Raw genomic sequence first — 9,508 nt, forward strand, 5'->3', positions numbered from 1 at the left:
CAATCAGCCTGATCGATAGAAACGGCGTCCTCGACGTCAAGAACTCAGAACTCTCTGAATACGCATAAAGGAATAATATATGATGGATTAACTCATAAGTAATGACAAAAACCTTCATAATAAATCACTGACGGAGGAGTGAAGATGAGTTATTATTATCAGAGGCGTCATCGCTGCCCACCTCCTCGACGTAGATACGGTTACGTAACATCACACTGAATCACCACCGACAGCGGGTGATGAGGAGGAGGAGGAGGAGGAGGAGGGTTGAGGGACAGAATGTGGGGTCCGTTTGGGAGGGGTGAGAAAAAATAAAAAAGTTTGGGGTGTCCCCCTCCCTCCCTCCACCGTGCACCCGTTGCATAATACTGTGATGTATGTGCGCGTGCCTGCAGCCCGCAACTCTTCTCCGGTGAGGAGGAGGAGGAGGAGGAGGAGGAGGAGGAGTAGTGACTGACTGAGCGGCCCGGCGGTGGAAGTTGCGCTGCAGGGGTGGGACAGTCGGTCCGTCGGTCGGTGGGTGGGGGCTCGTGCACGTGAAGCAGGGGTGGGACAGTCGGTCGGTCCGTCGGTGGGTGGGTGGGGGCTCGTGCACGTGAAGCTGCAGCCAGAAGGCTGCAGCTTCTCACACTCCAGCGAGCGGCGGCGGCGGCACGAGCAGCCGGTCACCTCCTCCTCCTGCTCCTCCTCTTCATCATCCTCACCCTTCTTCCTCCTGCCGGATGCGCTGACGCCGGAGTGTGAACGACGTTTCCTCTCCCGTCCACTCGAACCTCCGAGACACACACACACACACACACACACACACCGGACCGGCACCGGCGTCATTAGATGGAGAGAGGCGCCTGAAGAAAGGGAGAGCGGTGGAGTTGGTCTACCCCCCACCCTCCCACCCCCTCCTCCTCCTCCTCCTCTTCCTCCTCCTTGCTCCTTCCTCCCTATACTGCACCAAAAGAAAACTCCGGGGTAAGAACCGCGTGCTCGACCCGTCGACCACTTGCTATGAGCCCGCGGCGCGCGTGCACGCGACATGCAACATGGCGAGACTTGGGACTTGCATGCGCTTTGTTGTTGTTGTTGTCTCCTCTGTTGACAGTGGAGGGGGTGATGGTGTGGGCGCATCTCATCCCGGTTGACCGGCTTGTGTTCCGTTACGGTTCTCTCGGTCGATGCGCATCGCGAGAACCAGGACCGGGCTACTACGGGGATGGGATGGGGGGGGGGGGGGGATGGTGCCCCGTTCAGCACCACCTCACGTGGCCTCAGTGCAGCTTTAGGGATGTGCACCATGTCGGTTTAGGCAATCTTTTGTTTTCATAACAGACGTTATACTTTCTTCAGGGCTGTGATTCATCTTTTATTGAATAGTTATCGGAAGCATGTCAGACTCCCTCTCCTCAAACCACGGAGTGTTGGGACACCGACAGTGGGAAGCTCTTTGAGTCTCATTTCGGGTTGGTACTATTCTCAAAGCAACACTTTATTCACAAAACCAAATGTTGCTGAATATTGACATTTTGATGCTGAAAGAAGAACAAAATATTGAATTTGATCCCCAAACCAACAGTTGTGCAGAACTTTGCTTGGATGAAGTGCAGTTTGCTCCGTGTTTAAACCTGAAATACTGAAAACATTCAAACAGTGTGTGTGTGTGTGTGTGTGTCACTCTTGATATTTGACTTCCTGTTGTTTCTGTATTTGTTGTGATCGCGTTGCTCACAGGGGCCAAACGCCTCTGACTGAGCGTATAAAGGTTTACATGTTGCTCTTGATGCTTGTTAATCCTCTAAAGTGACGCGTATTATGTCATGAAACGATCAGTGTTGCTGTCTGTCTCTGAGGCGGATGTGTGTGTGTGTGTGTGTGTGCGTGTGTGTGTCTGTCTGGGACTCCTGAGCTGGTCGTGGTCCTACTCACTGGAACTAAAGAGGACAATATAAACACATATTGTTTCCTTCTTGTATAATCCATCTCAAAATGAAAAGTCTACTCATCACTAAGCTTTCTGCTTCAATTAACGATGGAGAAACGTGGCAGTCGACAAAGAGGCGGTGACTTTATCCAGAACCCAAAAGAGAAACACACTCTTTTTATTTCAACATCATCTCAACACTCGACTTTTTAAGCGTGTTCTCCTGCAGCTTTCTGAGGATCCGGGATGTCTCTGTGAAGCGGAGGTAAAGTAAGTAAGTGTGTGTGTGTGTGTGTGTGTGTGTGTGTGTGTGTGTGTCACACTGGGGCTCTCGCCTCCTCCTGGGGCCCAGGCTGAAATACGACCTGCTCACAATTCAATTCCTCCACCAGCACTCGCAATCATCTCAGCCATTCGTTTCACACCAACTCTCGGTCATGGGCTTCCCTATACACACACACACACACACACACACCTAACACCACCTTCCACACCTCAATAGAGAAGCACTTGGATGAAGATGCATAGACGTGTGGAGCGCTCTCCCCTCTCCCCTCTCCCCTCTCCCCGCTGTTATCCACATGGTTCCTCTGTAACTGATGTGGAACGGGCATGGAAGAAGTCGACTCAGATGGTGGATTTTCCCAGCACTTATTTATTCTGCAGAAGACAACAGAACACACACATTTGCCTTCTGATCTGCACTTCCACTTCCCTCAGCAATATAAAACCATTGTGCATGGAAGACAGGACCACATTAAACCTAAATAATAACAATTCTCATCAAAAACCATGACATGTAACATACAAGGGGAAAACAGAGACCCCTAATGGACTAAATAAATAACTACATGAGCTAGAGTCATTTGAGCAGAAACAGCGAAAATTCTAACTTTGAACAAAAGGGAAACACATGCAGAAGACAACAGAACACACACATTTGCCTTCTGATCCGTCTCTGCACTTCCACTTCCACTTCCTAGACACGCAAAACAACACAATTTACACAAGGAAAATATACGTCGGGGCGACCGGATGTAGCTAAACAAACGGCGCCAAAGTGGCTCAATGAGACCGCCACCAAACGTATATGTTGACGGTCTAAATGACACGACAGCTGGACGCCGGGATCGTATTAGCATTCCATTACTGTATGTGACATAAACGGTTACTTTTTATTAAAGAATATAGCCAAAATAGTGCGACATCGTTTTTCACTCAACACCCTCAGCAATATAAAACCCTTGTGAGGGAAATACGGGACTCAGGAGCAGGAAGTGCAACAGATGGAAAGCAATTTCCGCAGGGAACAGATTTTAAAAAATAACGCTAAATAAAAATAGCTCATTAAAATAAAATTCACAAACACTCAACAATATCGTTGAACAACAAACAAAAAATAAAATACAATACATTGAAAACAAGAAATGACAGAGTGCATTTCTAACTCCGTTACACCTCCCTATAAAATAACAGAGTGTCCCAGGCGCCTCGAACGTGTCACCGCACCGATATTTCCAGAGTAGATCATGAAAGTGATCACGTGGGCGTCACGGGGAATGCGTGTGTTCCTCGACAGACTGGAGAGAGAGAGAGAGAGAGAGAGAGAGAGAGAGAGAGAGAGAGAGAGAGAGAGAGAGAGAGAGAGAGAGAGAGAGAGGGGATAGTTAAAGATAATAAAGTATGGGAAGATGAATCACATTTTTGACGCTGAGACTCCGGGAGTCGGAGTTACGAGGCGTCAAGACGGGTTGTTTATGTCACCATGGCAGCTATTAATTTACATCTTTGTTTAATAGAGAAGAAATGACCATCTGCCGTGGTAAAGGGGGTCATTCGTGTTTCAGTCATGTGACCTCGAGGAGATTTTTAAAAAACTTTTGAGTCCAAAGTTTCCATTCTTTAAGCTGAGCTACAGCAGAATAACATCTGCTGACCCCAGCTACCGTACAAAGGGGGCATCCATTCATTTTTCCCAAATGACCTTTAACTTGTTTTCCCAATTATATTTAATAAAGCTGCGACGGATTATTATTATTTTTAAGCAGCTCCTCTGGAATGGATGGAAATAATAAATATATCCCTGGTGGCTGTTTCCTATTTGGGCTAAATTGAACCAAACAGAGCTTTATTCTTCCCTCCAGCGCGCCTCCATTACTGTGTCCTGGGAGTATTTTGAGTGGTCCGAGATCTGAGAGGGCGGGCATTAAAAATAAGTTTGAATTATGACTTCAGTTCCGACTCGTAAACCAAACTCCCTCCGTCCCGTCGGTGGATTGTACGTTTCAAAGTAAGATTTAACTCCGGATGAAAGCGCGGGGAGCAGTCAAAACATGTTACGCCCAAAAACCCTTCTGGATACGACGAGAACTTAATAGTTAATCAATAAAGCTGCGATGTGGCTTCAAATCACGGCTCCTCCCACTTTGGGGGAACGTCACGTGACTGAGGGGGGATGGAGGCGCTCCGCCCTCGCTCCTCTATGTGATGGGAGAAGACCTCACAGGTGTGGACAGAAACATGGAAACACTCAGCATCTTCTCTCTGGCTGTGAAAAGCATGATGAAGATGATTCTGGAGAATAACGTTCAAACAACTTTACTAGAGAGAGAGGTAAAGAGAGAGGGAGAGGGGGAGGGAGAGAGCGGGGGAAGAGAGAGGGAGAGAGGGGGGGAGAGAGGTAGAGAATGGGAGGGAGAGAGAGAAATTTTTTTTTTTTTTGATTTTTTAAAAACACTTTATTTACATTTTTTCCATCACAACGTTTCTCTACAAATAAAGTGTTTTAAAAATCAGGTTATTTAAAATAAAAGCAAACAAACAAAACATTAAAAACATTAAAAAAGAAAACATGTTTTACCGAATAAAAAGTGGTGCAAACTCCAGCTCCTCCTCTACCACAGAACAAACAATATCTTTAAAACACCAGCGTTGTTTAAAAGCATCCAGGTCTCCAATGTGTTTGTAAAACCTGAACTCCAGCCAGAGTCTGGCTCTGATGTTACAGAGCCACACTGCCTTGGCCTCCTGCCCCTCTCTGTTTTCCACCCGGGACTTCCTAGTTAAATAAATTGCCATTTTCACGGATAAAAATTTAGGAGCTGCCACTTTTCTTTTCTGTTTTTTGTAGGCAGCTCCATGATAAAACCTTCTCTGTAAAACCACATTAAAAGACTAAAACCACTGTTAAAAGAGCGAAGAAACTCAAAAGTCTCTTACACTCGTTAAAAACATGGTAAATAGTCTCCCGGAGGTCACAGAAGCTGCACTGGCTCAGGACAGCGGGATTGATTACCGAAATAAAAGCGTTGGACGCGACAGCACCGTGTAAAATCCGCCACTGGAGGTCAGCGGTCCTTTTCTTTAGGGGAGGCTTGTATAGGACCCCCACTGCGGGCCAGGGCCTCCATGCCCAAGTCTCTCTGACCACACAGTGGGCGGTCTGTTGCACAGTCTGGACCTGTTGATGCTCTTCACGAGGTTAAAATACAAAGTCTTCTTGTCTGCTTTGTTCAGTGTGCAGTTTTCTGGGTGGCTCGTTCTCAGCAGGGGCGGTGAGTCCCCTAGCCCCGGGCTGAGGGAGATGTTTGGGAAGGGGTCTGCAGGGTCCGGCTCTGCTCTCCGCTGGCTGTAGTCGTTGAGGAGGCTCCTCTCCAATCCGGTCAGCCTCTGCCTCCACAGCTCCAGGAGCCTCCTCGCCACCCGGTCGGAATGCAGACCCAGCAGGGAGCCCAGGGCCGGGGGGTCGCTCAGCGTCGGCCCCACTGCATCTACCAACTGCTGCAGAGAAAGGGTCTTTGTTCGCAGCAGCGCCCCCGTTAGTCCAGGGGTGACGCTGCTGCTAATGTCTAGTTTTGCCCGTGAATTAATGGTTCTCTCAACAACCAGAACAGAGAGTCAGACTGTGGGCACCTTCGTGCTTAAAAGGGCCCACGACTTAAAACACCCTGATAAAAAGGAGGCAGCCCACTTAGTTTTAAAAAGCTGGGGTCTATTAAAACAGAGCAGTATCCAGCCCTAGGTTGTCAGCACGTCTGAGGATGCAGCTGGCCACGTCTCGCCACACTAAAACCCCGGACTCGTTAAAACTTCTGAACAAACTGTAATCTAAAGTGGCCGTCCGGCTGGCCAGGTGGACAAGGCCCTGTCCCCTCCTCTCTGGCTAAAACAGCACCCCTGTGGCACCCAGTGTAGACCCTCCCAAAAGAAATCCACCATCTTCTTTTGTATGTTGGCTAAGAAGCCCGAGGAGGGTCTAAAACTGTCAACCTGTGCCACAGTTGGGATGCAATAAGATTGTTTAAAACCAGTACTCTACCTTTAAAAGACATCTGGGGAGCAGCCACTTCCACTTGGAAAGTTTCCTCTATCTTCTCTGTGACGCCTCCCAGTTCTTCTGGACCATGCTCGGTTTCCAGGTATATTCCTAAATATTTAAAACCGTCCTTCCATATGAGTTTTTGTGGAAGAACCGAGGCGCCACGCCACTCCCCACAGCGAGGGCTTCGCTTTTCTTCCAGTTCACCCTCGCTGATGATGCCGTGCTAAAATCATGTACTATTCGATTTAAAAGGTTTACATCATTTTGATTCTTGATAAAAACAACAACGCGTCGGCATATGCCGATAAAATCATTCCTTTACTAAAACCAGGTAAAACAAACCATGTAGGCTAGAGCGTATTTTAATGAGGAGGGGCTCGAGGAGAGTGCGTAGAGCATACCGGACAGAGCACTGCACTGCAGGACCACACTACTCACTCTAAAAGGAGCACACAGCCTGCCGTTTATCTTCAGCACACTCTCAACATTACTGTACAACACCTTGATCTTAGCTATGAAACCAGCGCTGAACCCAAACTTCCCCAGAACTTTCCAGAGGAAACCGTGTTCAACGCGGTCAAAAGCCTTTTCCTGATCTAGAGAAATCAGACCAGTATCCATACCCAACGAGCTGGAGACCTCCAAAACGTCCCGAATGAGGTGGACGTTGTCCACCATGGACCTGCCGGGCACACAGTAGGTCTGGTCCCGATGGAGGACCTGCTCCATAGCTCCCCTCAGCCTGGAGGCCAGGACCCTGGACAGAAGCTTGTAATCCACACACAGCAGAGACACAGGGCGCCAGTTACCGATGTCCTGCGGGTTTCCTTTTTTCGGCAGTAGCGTCAGCACTGCCCTCCGGCAGGACACGGCATGGAACCAGAGGCCAGACTCTCGTTGAAGACGTCTAGGATGTCCCTTCGAGGACATCCCAGTATTTCTTGTAAACTCAGCGGGAGGCCGTCGATCCGGGCGCGCCTCCTGCATTCCCTGCAGGGCAGCTTTCAGCTCTTGGGGGTTATGGGTCTGTCGAGCTCCTCATTAGTCTCCTCGGAGACCTGAGGCAGCTCCCACAGAGCCCCTCCGCCGACTCTCCTCCTCCCTATACTCAGTGGCATAAAGGGAGGAGTAAAACCCCACCGCCGCTTCCGGATCTGGCTTGGCTCCACAACCGGCTGCCCTCGTCCGTCAGCAGTGAGTGGATCACTCGCCCTGCCCACTCCTCTTCTCCAGGCCGAAGAAGAAGCTGGAGTGTCCATCTCCGCGATGGTCTGGAATCGACCTGACCAGTGCGCCTTGTACTTTAACTGAACAGGTCGGCGAGCCGCTTTTACTGAGGACTTCATGTCCTCGATCTCCTGTGGACTCGCTCAAACTTTCTAGGTCCACTATCTCAGTCTCCAGGTCCTTCATAGATCTGGTGACGTCTCTAGTGACGTTGAAAGTGTGCTGCTGACAAAGGAGCTTAATTTCTACCTTACCACGGTCCCACCACTGCCTAAGATTATTAAAATCACTCTTCCTCAGCCTAAAATGCCCCAAAATAAAACAACACCTCTCTAAAACTCCTATCGAAAGTTAAAACTGTATTAAAATGCCAATATGCGCTCCTGGGTAAAAAGTTCCTGATAAAAACATGACATAAAACCAAAGAGTGATCAGTAAAACCAGCCGGAACAATGCTGCACATTTTAAAAATACTAAAATGGTGCTTAAAAACATAAATACGGTCTAACCTGGCTGAGGAGATCCTTCCCTCCCTAACGTGGGACCATGTGTACTGTCGGCAGTCCGGATGCATCCTTCTCCACACGTCCACCAGGCCATGAGAATGGACCAGCCTCCTCAGCACCTGCTGTGAAGCTGGATGTGGCTCTGTGTGATTTCTGTCTTAAAATCATCCTCTGTGCAGTTAAAATCCCCCAAGAATAAAAAATCCTCCGAGGCACAGTCATTTAAAACATCATTAATTTTGGATAAAACAGCTTCCTCTGCCCCGGTTGTTGGAGCATAGACATTAATTAAAACAACATTAAAAGGTCGAACCGTGCTTTCACAAAGAACAGCCTCCCTCCACGATGTGTTTGACCTCCAGTGACCGGCTGAAGGCCCTGGAGAAGAGGAAGCCCACTCCTCCGCTGAGGTTGGTGTTGTGGCTCAGGAGAACTTCCCCCACTCCCTCCTCCAGTCCGCCTCGTTGGTGCTGTCGCTGTCGTCTCTTGTAAGAAGAGAACATCGTTGGCTTTCATCTTGTTAAATTCATAAATAGATGTTCTCTTCTTACTGTCCTCGCTCCATTTACGTTTAAAACTCCGACTCTGAATGTGTTCATTAAAAGAAAAGAGTTTAAAAACAAATAAAACTTAAAATCAACAAATCAAATAAAACCCACATTGGAGCTCTCCACCTCCCCTGCTGGATGCACTCCTTTACTTTGAGTAAAATCTTTTAATCCTAAAACCTCTTGCTTTTCAAACTTTTTCTTTTCATATAATATCTGCAAGACTGTACAAAGTTCACGAGGTCAGGAAGTGATCCTGACCTCCACTTTCTTTGTTTTTGTTCTGTGTAAAACTGGCTTATTTCATCCACTGTATGAAGTTTTGAGTTTGACTGTTTGTTAAAATTAGAGGAGAGTCGCTGTCGTCTGCCCCTCCTCATCACTGCTGTCCTCCACCGCCCCGCCTTGACTCCTCCTCCTCCTCCACCCTGCTGGCCTTGGCCTCGCTGCAGCGCTCTGGCCCTCTTCTTTCTTTTGGGGCCTCTTTCTGCCCCTGCTTCCTCCTCATCCATCTCTACCTGCTCCGCCTCTTCCTCTGCACCGTCCTCCTCCACCTCTTCGCCTCCACCCACCTTCCCTACCCCTCTATGGGCTTCTCACCACCCTTGTCCTCGTCTTTATTTCCCTTTCCTCCTCTTTCCCACTTTCCTCATTATTCTCCACCCCACTCCCCACTTCCACCTCTAAGCCCGTGCCACCATCACCACCATCACCAATATTTTTTGTTGTTTTTTTAATCTTTTTTTGTTTGTTTTTTTCCCCTTCTTTTTCTTGTTTTCCTTCCTCCTCCCCACTTCCCACCTCACCCACAGCCTCTACCCCACTGCTCTTGGCAGATCCCCCCACATCCCCTCCATTTTCTTGGTCCGCTTTTCCTTTTTTCCGCGCCCTCCCTCCACCCACAGGCTGCTTCTCACTGCCCTGTCCAGGCTCCCACCTCTTCCCACCCTTGCCACCATCACCATCATCACCCCCATCACTCACTCCCTCATTC

General features: G+C 48.6%; 1 protein-coding gene across 2 annotated transcripts in view; it reads left to right on the plus strand.

Moving 5' to 3' along the window:
* Positions 1-888: 888 nt before the first annotated feature.
* syt12 (synaptotagmin XII) overlaps positions 889-9,508 on the plus strand; it is a 25,278-nt gene continuing 16,658 nt past the window's right edge. For both annotated transcript variants that reach the window (XM_056416357.1, XM_056416358.1), the window contains exon 1: positions 889-966. The gene's annotated coding sequence lies outside the window, so the exon portion shown is untranslated. The remainder of the gene's footprint in view (positions 967-9,508) is intronic.

This window comes from Pseudoliparis swirei, chromosome 6 (assembly GCF_029220125.1).
Source record: "Pseudoliparis swirei isolate HS2019 ecotype Mariana Trench chromosome 6, NWPU_hadal_v1, whole genome shotgun sequence".
Taxonomy (NCBI): domain Eukaryota; kingdom Metazoa; phylum Chordata; class Actinopteri; order Perciformes; family Liparidae; genus Pseudoliparis; species Pseudoliparis swirei.